Source organism: Centruroides vittatus, unplaced genomic scaffold, assembly GCF_030686945.1.
Source record: "Centruroides vittatus isolate TY-2023 unplaced genomic scaffold, ASM3068694v2 contig_950, whole genome shotgun sequence".
Lineage (NCBI taxonomy): Eukaryota > Metazoa > Arthropoda > Arachnida > Scorpiones > Buthidae > Centruroides > Centruroides vittatus.
Genome location: NW_027122629.1, coordinates 223,853 through 241,657, shown reverse-complemented (window position 1 = coordinate 241,657; position 17,805 = coordinate 223,853). Strand labels below are relative to the sequence as shown.

The 17,805-nt window shown below is 31.9% G+C and overlaps 2 protein-coding genes across 4 annotated transcripts in view; one reads left to right on the top strand and one right to left on the bottom strand.

Annotated features, from left to right (window-relative positions):
• The window catches only part of LOC136985080 (nuclear distribution protein nudE-like 1), a 52,425-nt gene extending 45,726 nt beyond the window's left edge, over positions 1 to 6,699 (bottom strand). For all 3 annotated transcript variants that reach the window (XR_010882276.1, XR_010882278.1, XM_067282284.1), the window contains exon 1: positions 6,608 to 6,699. The gene's annotated coding sequence lies outside the window, so the exon portion shown is untranslated. The remainder of the gene's footprint in view (positions 1 to 6,607) is intronic.
• Positions 6,700 to 16,544: 9,845 nt separating this feature from the next.
• Positions 16,545 to 17,805, top strand: part of LOC136985074 (uncharacterized) — a 42,934-nt gene continuing 41,673 nt past the window's right edge. Inside the window, exon 1 of the mRNA XM_067282277.1 lies at positions 16,545 to 16,683. The gene's annotated coding sequence lies outside the window, so the exon portion shown is untranslated. The remainder of the gene's footprint in view (positions 16,684 to 17,805) is intronic.

Here is a 17,805-nt window from a genome sequence, read left to right as displayed (position 1 = left end):
TTAACTTACTTGATGATAACTTGAATTATATGGTTGATTTTAAATTCTAAAATCTAAAAAACTTGTTTGAAACTTTATATTTCCAATTCAATATTTCAAATTTGGAACAAATTCAAATACTCATTCAAATTTGTTTATTTTGGATTTATTGTTTTTGGGTTACCCGAAAGGTGGAAATGATTAAAATATCTATTAATTGCCAAAATGTATACTATATGTGCCACTATTTACTTTCCTTCTTTATTATTTACACTTTATACTAACTAAAACTAACTCTCTCCTCCTCTTCCCTCAAGGGGGGGTCGGAATTTCCAAAAAATCCCTTCTTAGTGTGCATTTCCATGACATACTCTTCTAAAACACAGTTAAAAACAAAAAATTGCATCTAAAATAGTACAGTAGAAGCAGTTTCTCGGGTTAAGCCTTAATCCTCTCCCTCTCTCCACAGGGGAATTTCAAAAAAATCCCTTCTTAGTGTACATTCTCATGATTTAACCTAACTGTGTACCAAATTTCAACTTTCAACTCCTAACCGTTTGGGCTCTGTGCTTATCATCATTATCATCAACCCATCTTGATTATATTATAAGATATATACACAGTACAACAACACTAGTCAAACTTGCAATATTCTAATTTTGTATGATTTTTGTTTCTTTTGACAACCCCCATTAAATAATATATCCTACTAGTAGTAATTGCACCTCTTGTATAAAATTTTTTCATAAACAATTACAAGTAGCATATATCATCCTACCCTAAAATCTTCTTGTGTATCTATCTGCCAACCCTAAAATTGATTCAAGTCTACCTGACCATCACTGGGAGTTTCATTAAATATGAACTAATTGTTCAAATAATTACACATTCTCAAACTTTTTTCCACTTACATATCTTACTAAAAATCAACTGCTAAATTTTAAAAATTAGTTTGTTTGATGATAAAATGTACAGACTCGATTAAAACAATGTTCTTCCCAACCTCCTAGAATCTTACTGTCATTACTATATATCATTAGATTCTACATGTAATATAATTAGGTGACCCAGATAATGTAGCCATTTTGTAAAGACAGTGCCTCTTCTAGTTTGTGAAAAACAAACATGAAAACATTAAAAACAAATGAAAATGGAGAAACCTGAAAGCATTTGTAAAACCAATAAACAGAGTTCTTGGATATCAAACATATTCTGATTTTAAATAAATACTTTTCTATCTGTGGACTAAGATAATCACATACCACTCATTGTAGAATTATATTGTTGAATGGCTAGTATACTTTTGTTGGATGTGGATAGTTTTGAAACAATATTTCATTTTTGGTAAGAGTTTTCTTATTCTATCAAAACATAATTTCATAACATTTTAAATTATATAAATAAGAAGAATTTTAAAATATATCTTTTTATAAAAAGTGGTTTAAACATGTTTTTTTTATAGAACATCTTACATAAAAATGACTTCTTATGGCAATTCTTTATGTCTCAATCTTAAAGCTAACCACACCCATTCATTTTATAAAAGTCATTATGTAGTTGGTTAAATTACAATAAGTATTTTCTTTTGGAGTTTTGCAAAATTTTCTACAATCTAAGCACTTTCAGACATTTCAACCATTTCCAGAGTAAAAATAGAACATTTGATGTTTCAAATTTTACCAAATGCAACTTTTATTTCAAATATCTCTACTTTATTCAAATCAGATGAAAACACTTAGATTTTAGAAAATTTTGTAAAACTAGTAGTAGTAGTGCAGTAGGTAGTTATTGTAATTTTATGTGAAACTATGAAGTATAGTAGTTTGTTAACGAATGAGAATAAGTTTTATATATTTATGCATTTCATTGTTATCATTTTTTAATATATAACTATCTGTTAATTATATCTATAACAACAAATTTTTCTAAATTCAAGCTTTTCACTTAGCTTCTAAAACATATCTATGATTGGAAAACTGTTCTTAATTTTAAAGCAAAACTATCAATCAGGTATTATTTTCATAGTTGCCAATCCTCCACCTTTTGGGATGAGAATCTGCCTTTGGAAGCAGTTGTCAAGCATGAGTTAGAAAATCTCCAACTTTTTAAGCTAATATAACATTTGTTTTGTCGAAACCATGTCTTTTTTTCTTGTTTTGTTCGGTGTCACGACTTGGTGAATTTATAGACACTTGGCAAATAATTCATCAATTTAATCCATAATCTTCACAGAGATACATTTCAGGCTTTCACCCCTCTTCAGTCTGTTACATAATAAACATATGTTGTATCTGTTGTATGTCAACAGATACAACATATGTTCAAGCTTTAAAATGATGTAAACATTATTGAAAATAAACATTTCTTTGTATTTCTAAAAAAATAGGAGATCTTACTTTTGGGATTATCCTCATATTTAAAAATTACTTTCAAATATTCGCATACATAAGGATTCATACTAACATTTATTTATAACTTATTTGGGAAGAGGAATAGACACAAACAAAATTATCATCATGCAAGGCCAATTTTGTTAATAAAAAAGACATTGTATTAACATTTATACAATCTGTTTGTTTTCTAAGAGTACAATTTTGAGAATGATAATTGTTGTAGAAGCATGTGAAACAAAAATTTCTGCAGTGTGCACATTGAATAATTGCATATGTTTACAATAAGAACATTTACATCTGTCACTGGAAAAACAAACTTTATTAATGTTTAAAAACATTTCTCCATCATCATCTCATTGGGGAAAAATCATTTGTATTATATCAAATTTGAAAATATCAAGCACTTAATCTTTTTTTTTTCTACTGCCTTTGCAACTTCTGAAATTCATGAACTCTCAGCAGCAATTAAGTCTTGATTTTGAAGGATGCTTTCACAATATGTAAATTTTGTAATATTGTCATGCAATGATTCTTTTGCAGAACACATTTCTATTCTTAGAAATCTGTTCTGCATAAGATGTTGAAGCCATCTTTTCTTTCTTTAGTGAACAAAGATGCAATTAGACATATTTATGACTTTGTTGCCAGAATAAGACTGTACATCAATATACAGAAAATGTTATGTTTTTAAATAAGTATTGTTAGATGGCATTTGTTAATTGCTTTTGACATTGACTTATTACTTGAAACAGATGGATTTTATTATTTTATTACCCTGTTTATTGTGCATTTGGAGTTTTCTAAAAATAAATCAGTTTTTCTCTCTGACACTATAATAAATTTAAAAGTACCAAAAATATAGTGAAAATTGTAGTTTTAGGGGAAAAAAATGCATTAATACCAACAAGATTCAAAACATCAACCTCACAGTTATGAATCCAGAATGCCCCCACCATACCACCAACCACCTTATGAATGATGAAAATTCTAAAAGTTTTAAATGATTTACAATTTTCAACGTAAGTTTTTCATTTAATTTTGAGTGTTGCACCTTACTGCTTTGCATACGTCAGTTGTTGGGGATGCGCTATAACCTCACCAAATTTGATCAAAATTGGTGACCTGAATGTCATGCCATCCTCTCATGAAAATCATATTTTCTAGAATACAGATTATAAAAAATTAATTTTTATTCTATTGAAAATTAACTTTCTATGTATGTGGAGCACCATCCGTTATATTTTTTTAAAATTTCCTATATTTTTAATAATTATAAAATGGCAAAAAGCTTAATTTTGAGGTTAAGGATAGGTTCATAAAATTGTAAATGCTAATAAAAAGTAAAATCACCATTAAGTCCAACCCTACTTGAGATATGACAAATGACCCCTTTATCTCCCTACCCTCTCAACCTTTAACCACTAAAATTTAATAGCATCCTTAATACACAAACCTCTGTGAAAAATTTCAGAAATTTTCAACAAAAAGCACAGGAATTATTCAGCTTGAAAGAGAGTAAACAAAATTATGCCACAAACATCCACACATACAGAAAAACCCTCCGAATTATTTTTGCATTTCTCAACATTTCAAGATCCAGAGTCCAAAAATATAAAAATCTCGTGGGGTCATTTTTTGACTAATCAGCATACCTTCCCCTCTGTTATGTATAACAGAGTTGGGAATGTAAAAAAACTTAACACACACTACATTGATAATACTAGATGATACCAGACTAAAAAACAAACAAGTATAAATATACCGTATTTTACGGACTATAAGACGCACCTTAATTTTTAAGCAATTTTTGAAAAAAATACCTATAAGATGCACCTGAATTTTGGAGACAATTTTTCAAAGAAAAAGTGCATAGTCTGTAAAATACGGTATTGTTACAAAAAAAATCGATCCAATTTAAAGTTAGCATGTAACATTAACCAAATTTTGCATGTGGAATAGTAGTGAAAAATAAAACAAAATTCATTAAACATCACAGCATAAGAATACATTAAAGCACATTTCTATCACAATGCTATAAATTACAAAATGGAAAAACTAGTATAACAATTACAGTATATTCTCGCAGATAAGACAAGGTATAACTTTCGTCGTATTAGTAATTTTTCGAACGAACAAATTTTTTCTTGCATCTGGCTGCACTGCCTTGCAATTGTTGCAAACATTTGCACAGATTCGGGCATTCGGGTAATGATCTTGATTATTCACAAAAACGTCATATGAGTTATTCTATTTTGTGAACATGCCCTACTCTCTACTAGTAAATAATTACGGTTTGTCCGTTTTTTTTATAATGGTTTTAATTTATATAAATTTCAATCTAATTTTTTTGTATCTGTCCAATAAGACAACTCCGGATTTTGGGGACCTCTTTCTATGATTTAACTATCGTCTTATCTGCAGAAATATATGGTAATATAAACTGACCAACGTCAGAGATTGCTTTACAACTTACTAATATGAAACTGTTCTTTAATGGTGTATCCTTAGGGATGCCACCTATCCGGGTTTCACTGAGTTATCTCTGGGCTCAATTAATATTTCTCCTGGTTGTGCTTGAAGTTGGTTATTTGTGGAATAACCGACTTCAAGAACCTTCTACCCACCCCGAACTTTCGCAGGTGTGGGGAATGAAACAATAGAGAGCAGGAGGTTCTCAGGCCAAATTCCCATTAGTTGAGACTCTTTTGGCCGAGACACCTAAGAAGAAAGACGTGCGATCGGTGAGAAACACATGGAGCAACGGGTACCCCTATCTTAATATTAAGTAGGTTAAGAATATAGTCCATTCAAATATTTTTCAGTAATTAATCTTAAGGACAAAAATTTTAAATACCAAGATTTTTTAAATGCTGCAAAACATGTAAATGTAGAATTAGACGCCAATAAATTATATGATGACATCTGTCTTCTTAAAAAGATCATTCCTTCCACCAAATTGCTCGATTTGCCAGCTGATAAAAAATAGATAAAAATATTTTCCTCTAATGTTTTCACTGAACTACCCAAACTTGTTGGTAAGATTCTATCAATACCTATAAGTAATGCATACGTGGAAAAAATTTTTTCGATTATGGGAAATACCTGTACAGACAACCATAACAGGATGAGGGTTGAGCTAGTAAAGGCAGAATTATGCATAAAGCTTAATTTTGACATGAGCTGTCGAGAATTTTATGAATTCATAAGAAAGCCAGAAAATTTAGATCTTGTAAAAGCTGCGATGTCAAACAGGAAATATATATGGAAAAATCTACATAAATAAATAATTAATTACACTTATAAAAATATGCAAGATACAAAATGGTATATTTATTTGCCTGTATTTATTTTATACGTAAATTGTTAGATTTGTTTTTTATTAGTTCTTAGTTTTATTAGTTTTTTATTAGAAACTACTTTGTGATTATTAGAATTGTATTAAATTTGTAAAAACTTGAGTTTTGAATTTGTTAATTTATATAAATAAAAAAATTGTATATGTATACATATGGGTTTTTTTTTGTTTCTTAAATCATAGTCTCCAGGTGAGACTAAGTTATGAGGTAGCAACCCTATGTATCCTTGTGTTATGATGTAACAAAGTTTTCATTTTTCACTATTTTATGTGCAGAATTTGACTAATATTGCACCTCGGCTTTAACGCGCATCAAATTTTCTGCGAGAGTATGTAATCCGTCGTGCGGATAATCCAATCTATTTATATTAACTAAATCTCTTCAACCAATATAAATTGATAAGTATAATTTTAGTTTTAAAATATAAAAATTCACTGATGCATTACTGAAGAAATTGTCAATTATATAAGACATTTATGCTTTTTATATAAGATATGCCAAAATTTAGCATGCATATTACAATACATACTTAATTAGTTTTGAAATTACTTATTAGAAGGAAGTAAAACAATAAATATATGTAATTTTAATAGGAATTTTATTACTGCAATTATTAGAATATTTTGTATTAATTCTCATGTGTTAGACTTTGCTACACTTACAAAGTTTACTCGAATAATAGGTTTAAAGACATTTAAATATTAATTTATTATTCAATTTATTTTCACTATGACGTATCCAATAACCGACTTGAAACTAGTTTTTATCAGAATAAATATTTCTTACATTACGTCATTACAATAATCAATTTCTTGTATTTTGAATGTAATTTGCGTTACTTATTACAAATTAAGTTCTATAAACTGTATTAATATTTACCTTTAATAAAAACGATTACCTAAAGTAAAAAACCAAACGATTTACACTACGTTTAAGAGACTTTTTTTACGTTTGGTAGAAAGCGCTACCTGCCGGTAATGATTAATTATACGCAGCAATTTCTACTTTAATTATTTTGTAAAAGTTTTTTACGATAATATTATTGAAGCAGTATATTTTTAATAAAACTTTAAATTTTTGTAAAGTATTTATCTTTAAATGTTTAAGATATCTTCGTTGTCGATAGATTTTTCTTAAATTTGTATATAGAAGTAGTGTCCGCGCATAAGCTGAGAATTCCTCATTTATTGGAACGGGGGAATTGAATGTAAACTTCTGTTATTCTGCTAAATGATCAATTCCCTTTCATGATGATATAATAAAAATCATGATTTTCTCTTATATACATTTCAAACAGTTGAAATTTATGTAGAGGTATATATAGTCTCGGCCTTTTGGCTAAGATCAAAGCGCAGCTGTAAGCGGTCTGATTCACGGGCTTTCGTGCCTTCCGCGCCCTGCCTTTGGTCGAGGCCTCTTGGATATGTGCTCTGGCCTAGCTTAGCCTTTGGGTTAAGCCATTATGGCTATGATTTTAGGATCTGACCGCTGCCACCAAGGCATCTTTGCTTGAGGATCGTTTGCTGATGTCGACTCTCTGGTTGTAGGGTGTACCAGCGTGGTGGTAGGCATGGATGCAAGACCGGGTTAACTTGTTAGCCTGGTTGAGGGTCCTTAAACTTTAACATAACAGTATATATCGTTTAGGTTTATATACCGTATTTTACGGACTATAAGACGCACCTTAATTTTTAAACAACTTTTTTTAAAAAAAATACCTATAAGACGCTACGGACTATAAGACGCACCTGAATTTTGGAGGCAATTTTTCGAAGAAAAAAGTGCGTCTTATAGTCCGTAAAATACGGTAATTAATAATTTTAAAGCAGGTCTATAACAGAGAGTTCCTTTTTATTCTTTCTACTTTTAGTTTATTAAAAGAAAGCTAAAGGAATAAATAAAGTTGAATTCCTCTAGAATGCTAATGCAACGCAAATTTGAATCGTCCTATAATTTTTTTTTTTTTTTAACGCTCGTTGTATGCACTAAAGGGACCTTTTGGCAAGCCCATTATGGTTCTGCCAGGCCCACAATGGGGCGGTCGTGCAGTGAGGGACGAGGCCCGACATGTTCGAACGGACCACCCTCCGAAAAATTGCTGGTGTTTTTCGACACGTTCGGGTTCGATCCTGGGTTTCGCAAAGCGGTAGGCTGAACCGTTCTATTAGAACATATCTAGTTTATTATGCCGCTATTCTGAACGGTATGTTCAGAATAGCGTTATTTTAACCTTCTATTCCCCGTATTCACCAACTAGTTAGAGTTAGGATTAACATTTGAGTTATTGATAAATTGCTATTTACTAACTCTGAATTTCGAGTCAAACACTAATAACCCTAACTCTACCTCTAATTCGTGTTGGTGAATACGGGGGTAAGGGGTTTGCATTTGAATACGGATTGGTTTAGAAATTTTTATGGGCGAGTTGATTTAGAGTCTTGCTCCTTGTCACCTGACCATCCTTATTGTAGGTCTGGTTGAATTTCTGATGAGGATGGAAAAAGACCATCTTAGTATCTGTAGAATAGAAAAGTTACAAAAAAATCTTAATTTAGTATCTATTAATTATGTAACTCGTCTATATTATATTATTGTAGACCTATAAATTTACATTGTCGTCGGTCCGTCTTTCCTTAATCTCGAAAACAAAGTTAGATAGATGAAAGACGAGACCAGATACGGAAACCTTAGGCAGGAGGCCCCGAAACTATATACGAAGCCCACCAGTGGCCAAGCGGTTCCGTTCCCTGAACACTTGAATTTCAGTCGTGGGTTCGTTCCTCGCGAGGACGGACTGGCACGTCTGTAACGCCTGAATAGAAAACAGTTACCCTTAAAAAGACCTCAAGGAAAGGCATTTCCCTAGGCAGATCGACCAAGTGTTGCGTTGCCGTAACTGAACTAAACAAATAAACAAACTATATACAAACTTCCGATGCAAACCGGCAGTCATATTATTTCAATTCTAAAACTTTCCCATGAAAAGTGTTAGACAAATGACCGACACGACTCTATTGTTAAAGGAAAAGTTTTATGTACAGGGACAAGCCACTACATTCGAATACGGATTGGTTTAGAAATAATTTGTTCGTACTAATTTGAGGTGGAGAGCATATATTTTAAATTAAATAAATTAAAAATTGCAGCCCGGCATTGTGACGATGTCACAATAAATAATTGCTCGTAGTTCATACAATGTGTTTTGCAGATATGAAAGTTATATATCTATAATATAATTTGAAATCTCCCATTAAATTTTCAAATGGAAAAAATTTATTTTACACAATATGCCAACTCATAATCACATAATAAAATTTTCATAAAACAGATGAATCAGTTACATAGGGGTTTTCATCGTAATATGCAATTAATAGGGGAAAAAAGTGATCACGTGACATAGGTGTCGCACATATCGATACGGTTGTAAACAAGCTGTTCCGTTCGAAGGATAGCTTACTTTATAATAATGGAAGAACGAAAATATTTTTTAGGAAGGTTAACAACGGTACAATTAAAGGAAGAATTAAAAAAGTACAATGCCAAGTTAGCTGGTAGAAAAGCCGATTTAATAGAAAGGTAAGTTAAAATAATCTACATCTACATTTTTATCGTTAATTATTACATTTATAATTTCAAGTCCTTATAACTATTACATGATAAGGTAACTTACCAGTAGATGAAAGTTTTAAGGATAAGATTTCACAAAATGCACATTTTTTGTCGATAAAAACATTTAAAGATCAGTAAAGTTGTCATTGATTCCTTTCACATTTGTCTAACCAATACATAAGGTCAAAACTTTAATTAAAATAAATTTTTTTTTCCTTTGGAATATGGTCATGTACTGAGCCTGACATATTATAACCAATTTATACCAGTATCTGAAATGTTAACTGTACCAATAGGTTATCACTGTAATTTAGAACAACAATCAACACAAACAAAACTACTTTCTATGAAGTTCTAAGACAATATAAGAGATACATATCTTAATCTTTTACCAAGAGAAAACAATATTCGGAGTATTTAAAATAAATATAATCAAAAAGTCTTTTTTATTGGTCACAAGTCTTCTTGTTTCAATAATTTAATGCAATAAGACTAATTTCTTCACCAATAAACTTTTTGTACAAGTGAATTTTTGCCCATTTTCTTTTACTAAATCTGGCATACACTATATATATGCCATATTTAGGTGCTTGTCAATACTGTTCAGTTACCTTATACTGTTTATTTTTATATTATATGTAATATATTAAGGTAAGAATATAATATATAATAATAATTCTTGCCTTTCCTGTCAATGAGACAGAAAAAACTAAATAAAATATTGGTGATCATATGTTAACTAGTTATTAAACTTGTTTACAATAATTTTCAGGTTACTGGCATATGAGAGGAATCAGAAAACTCATAATTTTTCTATATCCTGTGATAGCTCTCCTGAATTCAAACTTCCTGATTCATCTGAATATAAGGATCTCTCTCCAAGTTTACAAATACCAGTTTTGACTATAGAGACAATTGATGCCTACATGCAGATGTCAGATCAAAGAATGCCACTGTCTGCTGTGCAGATGTATTTTAATGAATTCTTATTAATATTGATAATAAGAGGAACAAAAGAGAAACATTTTTTATATTTTAAAGGTAATGTAAAATCTGAATTAACCAAGGGGAACAGATTTACACAGATTTAGTAATTACAGATGATGGGGTTATAGAAAATGCAATATGTGAATGTACAGCAGGTAAAGGGCCTAAAGCGTATTGCAAACATGTATGTGTAACACTATTGGCAATAGAAGAACATGGAAGAACAGGCACATATAAGTGTCACAAAACATGCACACAGGTTCTACAAACATTCCATCAGCCTACCTGCCAACATAAAGGTTCCCCAGTTAAGGCTAGTGAGCTTCCATTTCATTTATTTAAGAAGAAAGGAATGAAAAGAAAATGATTGGAAGACATAAAATTTGACCCCAGACCATCTGGTAGTACAATCCCTGATTATACAAACTTTGTTATTAATTTGGCAATGAACATGCAAAGTGGTTGTGCAATACCGATATTGTAATTAAGGCAACCAGCAAACATGAGGGCTTTAGAGTCAGATCATGATTGCAAAAGCACAATGTCTGAAATGTGTTTAAGTGCTTTACATGTAACTGAAGCAAGTAGGGAGTACATAAAACATTTGGAAAAAGAGACCAGATTACAATGAAAAAGTGCAGTTTGGAAGAAGGAACATTTGTTGCATTTGACATCTTCAAACTTTGGAAAAGTTTGTAAATTAAAATTAACAAACAGACTAAAATTGTGTGGCTCATTACTGTCAAGTAGGCCAATAAAAAGTAAGGCAATTTCTCACAGCTTAAGATATGAAAAAAAAAAGCAATTGAAACATATTCTTTTGTAAATACTCCTGTGAAAGAATGTGGCATGTTTCTTCATTCAAAATACCCATTCTTAGCTGCAAGTCCAGATGGGCTAGTGGATGATGATAAAATATTAGAAGTTAAATGTCCTTACTCCAGTTTTAAACTTCCTGTGAATGTGCTAAAGATACCATATTTGGAATGTACTGATGACAAAATTACTTTAAAACGGAATCATGATTATTTTCATCAAATCCAAGGACGATTAGCAGTGACAAATAGACAAGTTGCTCATCTGTTTATTTACACAAAAAGTGACTTCAAAGTTTGTATCATTCCAAGAGATAATAAATTCATTGCAGACATGATTGAAACACTAATTATGTTTTTCCATGAGCATATTAAGCCAGTTCTTTTTAAAAAAAATGTTTTATAAACATTAAGTTTATAAAATAATTGAGCTAATTGTTATTTTACAATTTGAGTTTATGTAAAATTTTTCTAGATGGTGTATAGTGTGAATTTTTTTAAATAATAAAAAGAGATTTTGTTTTAAAGATTAAAATTCTTTTATTAGCTTACAAGTATTTATTCAACTATAGTACAAATTTTAAAACCACTATATTACTTTGAATTGAAGTTCCACAATGAAGACCTTCCTGTGTATGATAGTATACATTCTTAATCTTAGATTTATAAACAGACAAAAATTTAAAAATACTATAGATGGAAAACTTAAATTAGGCTAGGGTCTAGAATGGAAAAAAATTTATATACGGTATTAATAGAGAGCTAGACTAACAGTGAAACAAATTAAGAATCTCTGCCAACAATGCATGGTCTAAAATTGCATAACATAAAAATATAAATATAATTTCACTGCCAAGTTTGGTTACTGTCGGATGCATGTGTTGCTTCAAAATTTTATATGTACAGTACGAGCCATTCCTATAATACGTTCAATATGTATTCTTTTACTAGATATTTTTCTGTCTCGAGATGACAAACTGCTGCTCAGCTGTGCTTTTCCTCTCATAAAAGTGGGTATATTTACCACAACATCTTTAGTAATTAGTTATTCCTGAATGTTAAAACCTCCATCAGCCATTACCCAGTCTTAAAATAATTATTGGATTTTTGTTTAAAGAATTAACAAATCGTACTTTAGAACCGACAACGTATCTCTTAGTCTGTTTACAACCTCGTCGATACTAGCGCCGCGTGCGGAGTAGATTTCACTTTTTTCCCCTATTGGTTTCAAGAAAGCATCGTGCTGTAAAGTCGTATAAAGCGAATTACGTTGATAACATAGAGATGTGTTTCCATAATAAAAACTAGCTGTTTAAAAATTAGAAATACATATATTTATTAATTTCTTCCATTACTATATTTTTTCCGTCGAGTATTAACTACTAAGAGAATCTTTCTTCATTAATTTGATTGTATAAACATGGTCGGGTGTTTAGGCTGGGTCTTGATAAATCTGGGTTAATCCATTTCAATGAAAATTTCTGAATCTACTTGGGTTTTCCAAAACGATGGATTGGCAATCTGTCGAGTAATTACGAATGTAACTAGCATTTTAATCGAACTGTAAACCAACTGATACAAGAATTGAGACTAAATTATTTTTTACTCGCAATTTTAAAGGTTCTGGGTCCTTGGATTAATGATTTTAAACTCCATTGAAAAAAGATCGCAAAAATAATAGGAATCGAAGGCGCATAGACGCTGGTTTTGGAATTCAATTCTTCCCATTTGGTAATGAAAAATGTTACAAATATGTTAAAATTGTGAACTTTGACGCAGTGGCGTAGCGTAGTGGGGGCGTCAGGGGCGGCCCGCCCCGAGCGGCACTTTAAGGGGCGGCAAAATTTCACAATAAATAATAATAATACTTAAATAAGGGGGCGGCGGCTGACACCCACGCTACGCCACTGCTTTGACGTTGTATTCCAACAAGGAAACTGCCTGCTAAATGACATCTTGGTTTCTATGTTGAATAACGGGAAGACAGTTATGGTTAATTCACAATATCGACTCTGAAAAATTTCTCTCTCTTATAGGTTGCGCTCTTTTATTCCTCTGCGTAACTCCGCACCAGGGCATCCATTTAAAAATTCCTGCGGAACGCGTTCCATATCCAGGCTGGAGTGCGACCATCAGACAGAGACAAACGGGGTGTACTATAGATTACCACCTATGGAATTTCGGGACTATTTGAACTCAGAGGACCGAGACGAGTTCAACGGTACCCTACTTTTGGGCCGGAGGCAAAAAATAAGAAAGTTATGATATTTTTTTCGGCGATCGCGCGATGATCGGGAGTCGCGTCGCTCTCTCCGCTAAGCCTAAGCCTATCGCGTGTTTAACAGGCAGTCCGGCAAGTCGGCCATATATACCTTCAACAAAGGCAGATGTTGATCCACGAACACACTGATCGTCTACAGTTCGAGTCAAGTCCTTTTTGCACAATCTCGCGCTCGTCGACCTCGGGGGCTACGGCTCCTCAGTCTCGCTATCGCAATCGGGAGTCGCGATACTTGAACGAAAGGAAAAAAAGGAACTGGCGTTCGACTGTTTGTGCTCCCGAAGGATTCCCCCCGGGAGGGAAGCCGCCGGCAGGCTGCCGATTGTTTAACGTCACTAGTTATTGATTCACGGTAGTTCTTGAACAAAAGAAAAAAAAAGGAAGTGGCATTCGACTGTTCGTGCAATTTCTTGCCGTTCAGAGTGCTTTTTTTAATTTGCAGATTTTACCGCGAGATGGCAGCACTAGCAACTATAGTGCTGTCTGCATGAAAGCATTTAAAAAGTATGAAAAGTTAAAAACTATTATAACTTTCTTATTTTTCGTCTCCGGTCCAAAAGTAGGGTATCGTTGAACTCGTCTCGGTCCCTTCAGTTCAGCTATATACTCAAAGTCCCGAAATTACATTGGTGGTAATCTATAGTGTCCCCAAAAAAACGGCCGCTCATAATAGTAGTTTATGATGGAAAGCAACATGGCGTTCTCCATGGCTCAGATAGTTTCGTTTCGTTGTCCATTATGTAGTTTTATGAATGAAAATTTAGAAGTTGTGAAAACACACGGTGATGTAAGTGTGATCTCGAATTTTTTCGTAGCTACTTTGAATGCTCTGTCGGCAAGACAAACCATTTTCTGATTAAATTTTATAATTGGGACCCTTATTTTAACTTTCGCTCTAAACACGCATATTTTAAAATCGTAGATCCTTCCATCACGACACTATCGATAGTACGAGAGCCGCCATCTTTTTCTTTTTTTTTTTTTTTTTTTTTTTATCGTCGTTCCTAAATGCCTACAAACAGCAGCGCACTCCCGTAGTAGCGGAGATGCAGAGCGATCGCTATTAACGAATGCACCCCATGTAGCACGGTTCGTTAACAACGCTTCCGTCTTCGGCTAGTCTCATTAACACGTTGCAGTCAATTAAATATATTACGAAATGTAAATAAGCAAAGGTTTAGATAATTTGTCTGTTATAAATACAATAAAAGAATAACCCGAGAGAAATCGATGTATTTCAATATAATCGAAATGATCTATTGAAGTTGACAAGTGCGCGCTCTGACACCAACATAGATTTAACATTATAAATTTTGATTTTGTATATCTCCGGTCACGGATCGAATTTTAAAATGCTGTTTGTGTCATGATCTAGACCGAGACGGATCCCATTTGTATGCAAAAGTGATTTAAATCAGTCAAGCGATTTCGAAGGACTTAACCGTCGTACAAACGTCAAAGTCATCGCTTCGATACGCTCAATAAACGACGTTATGAAAAATAAAGTACTTAAAATTCCACCTTTTTAAAACCCTGAGCACGGATCTGTAGAAATCTACTGTAATTTAAGTATTTTAAATTATATTTAGTCTTAAATTTTTAAAATCATGATGCTGGAATTCTGCAGCTGAGAAACACTGAACACTTGTAATATCAGCTACATGTATAACGGTTTCAAGAGCATATCCGAGGATGCTTAGCCTATAACTGCAGCATCCCCTTGATATCAAAGCAGTCAGTTTTGTTACTTTAAAATTAAAGTAGCCTAAATATAATAACGCATATCGCATGACTTTAATTAGTTAAGATTAGATAACTAAAGTAGTTTTAAGATAATTGAGTAACATTGTCTTAAAAACAAAGGGGGCCTCGAGAATCTGCCTTGAGCAGTACCCATATTTTCAAAACTTTGGATGGTTTAATCGAAGATACACAGGAACAATAATTAGTTTTCAGAGGCAGATACACAATGATTTAATTAAGTGTCTGAATTTTTGAAATTGCCTTGCGGTGAAATACCATTATACATTTTAATGAGCTCACATACAATGAGGACGTATAGGCTACCTGTAATACAGCGAAGACATTCAAATTGAGTTTTCGTAATAATTTAATCCTATATTCTTCATAGATTATTTCATAGTAGTTCTTCGCTCAAATATAACTTTAAATATATAAGTTTTCGTATCTCTCCTTTATGCGCTTCCAAAGTAATAAAGGAGAGTTACAAAACACTATAATCTTCCAGTATTTACAGTACACTTTAAAATTTCTTAATATAAAATAGAAATATAAGTTAGAACAATGTTAAGTCACTGATGGATGATCATTGATTAGTGATGGATGATCATTGATTAGTGATGGATGATCATGACTGATTCGATCGAAATGATGCAGTCACGAAGTTGATCGAATGATCGATAAGTCAGTTGATACCTTGATGAAAATTAATCGAACACTTTTTGAGTCATTTCAACTTCCGTTGTAGATGAGCCATACTGATTGGATAACAATCTTGTACAAAACCGGATATGCCATCATTATTTTTCTCCCGTTTTGGACATTCACTCAAGCAAGATAATATTATATATATATAACAGAAAAAGCTTGAGTGGATATTCAAATATATATATAAAAATGAACATTTAAAATAAAAATCATTGACGATTTTCAACAGAGTTAAAAATCTTTAAATCCACCAATTTAGAAGCTTCAAATGAGCGAGGAAAACTGTTTCAGTCTCAAATCTTGCAATCTTATTCAAATTTTGCAAATGATGAAATATATCGTTTAAAGTATTCAATACAATAAACAAAGAGCCTGCTTAATAGTGCGTTCTTTATCACTTCAAACATCAGTAAATACAAATAGAATTAAAATATCAATTAATATGTATATAATTATTATTTAAATATAAGCAGACTCATTGGAGTTATATATATATATGAGTCTGCTTATATTTAAATAATAATTATATACATATTAATTGATATTTTAATTCTATTTGTATTTACTGATGTTTGAGGTGATAAAGAACGCACTATTAAGCAGGCTCTTTGTTTATTGTATTGAATACTTTAAACGATATATTTCATCATTTGCAAAATTTGAATAAGATTGCAAGATTTGAGACTGAAACAGTTTTCCTCGCTCATTTGAAGCTTCTAAATTGGTGGATTTAAAGATTTTTAACTCTGTTGAAAATCGTCAATGATTTTTATTTTAAATGTTCATTTTTGAAGCAATAGAGTTTATCACAAAAGGTATTTAGAAAGAAATGATGCCCTCATATAATTTATGTTTTGTTGCACAATACGAACGGTCTACGATTTATCTCATTTAATTGTAAATTAATGCGTTATCACTAATCCTAGAATTTTATCGATAAAAATCACTTGCTCTGTTTCTAGTCTGTCTATCTATCAATAGATAAAATCTTGTAACTCAGTTATCACCCACTTCTCCGAAACTTCCGATCTAGTTGAAACTGCCTACAATGTATTCCCAATGACAATACATTTTGTTTTTTAGAGTTTGCAAACAATTTTAGCAAAAAATTAACGAAACCTGACAACATATGTTAAATTATATGCTAACCTAGCGATTGTTTATTGTCGGACTGCAATTTTCAATTTATTTAATTTAGAATATTTTCTTTCCACCTGAAATTAGTAGCGACTTGCCCCTGTACATTATACTTTTTCTTTAACAATAGAGACGTACCGTTATCTATCTAACACCTTTCAGGGGAAAAGTTTTAAATCGAAATAAATAACTTCCGGTTTGTATCAGAAGTTCTTATACTGTTAATTGGGGCCTTCTGCCCCTAAGGTTTCCGTATCTGGTCTCACCTTTCGTCCGTCTAACTTCGTTTTCGAGATTAAGAAAAGACAGCGGACAACAATGGGAATTTATAAGTCCACAATTTTTTCAAATATCAGCCCAACAAGAATTTAGATAATTCAGTTTTATATAAATTAAACTAAAATTTACTTAAAAAAACTAAAATTACCGGGTAATGTTACCTATGGTTCCAAAATGGCGGCTCGTCTCTGATTCCAGCAAATAGAAGAAAGGAAACAGTGGGGACGCACGTTCTAACCTAACCTAACCTATTCTAATAAATTACCATAATTATTACCAACAAAATTATTAGAATAGGTTAGGTTAGGTTAGAACGTGCGTCCCCACTGTTTCCTTTCTTCTATTTGCTGGAATCAGAGACAAGCCGCCATTTTGGAGCCATAGGTAACATTAACCAAATTATCTTATATTAAAAAGTCTCTTTAAAACTTTTATCACATAAATGCACTAAAAAGTTAAAAAAATTAAATTTTCCTCAGCTTTCACAGTATTCTTGGCATTATGGGAATAAAATTAAAAGG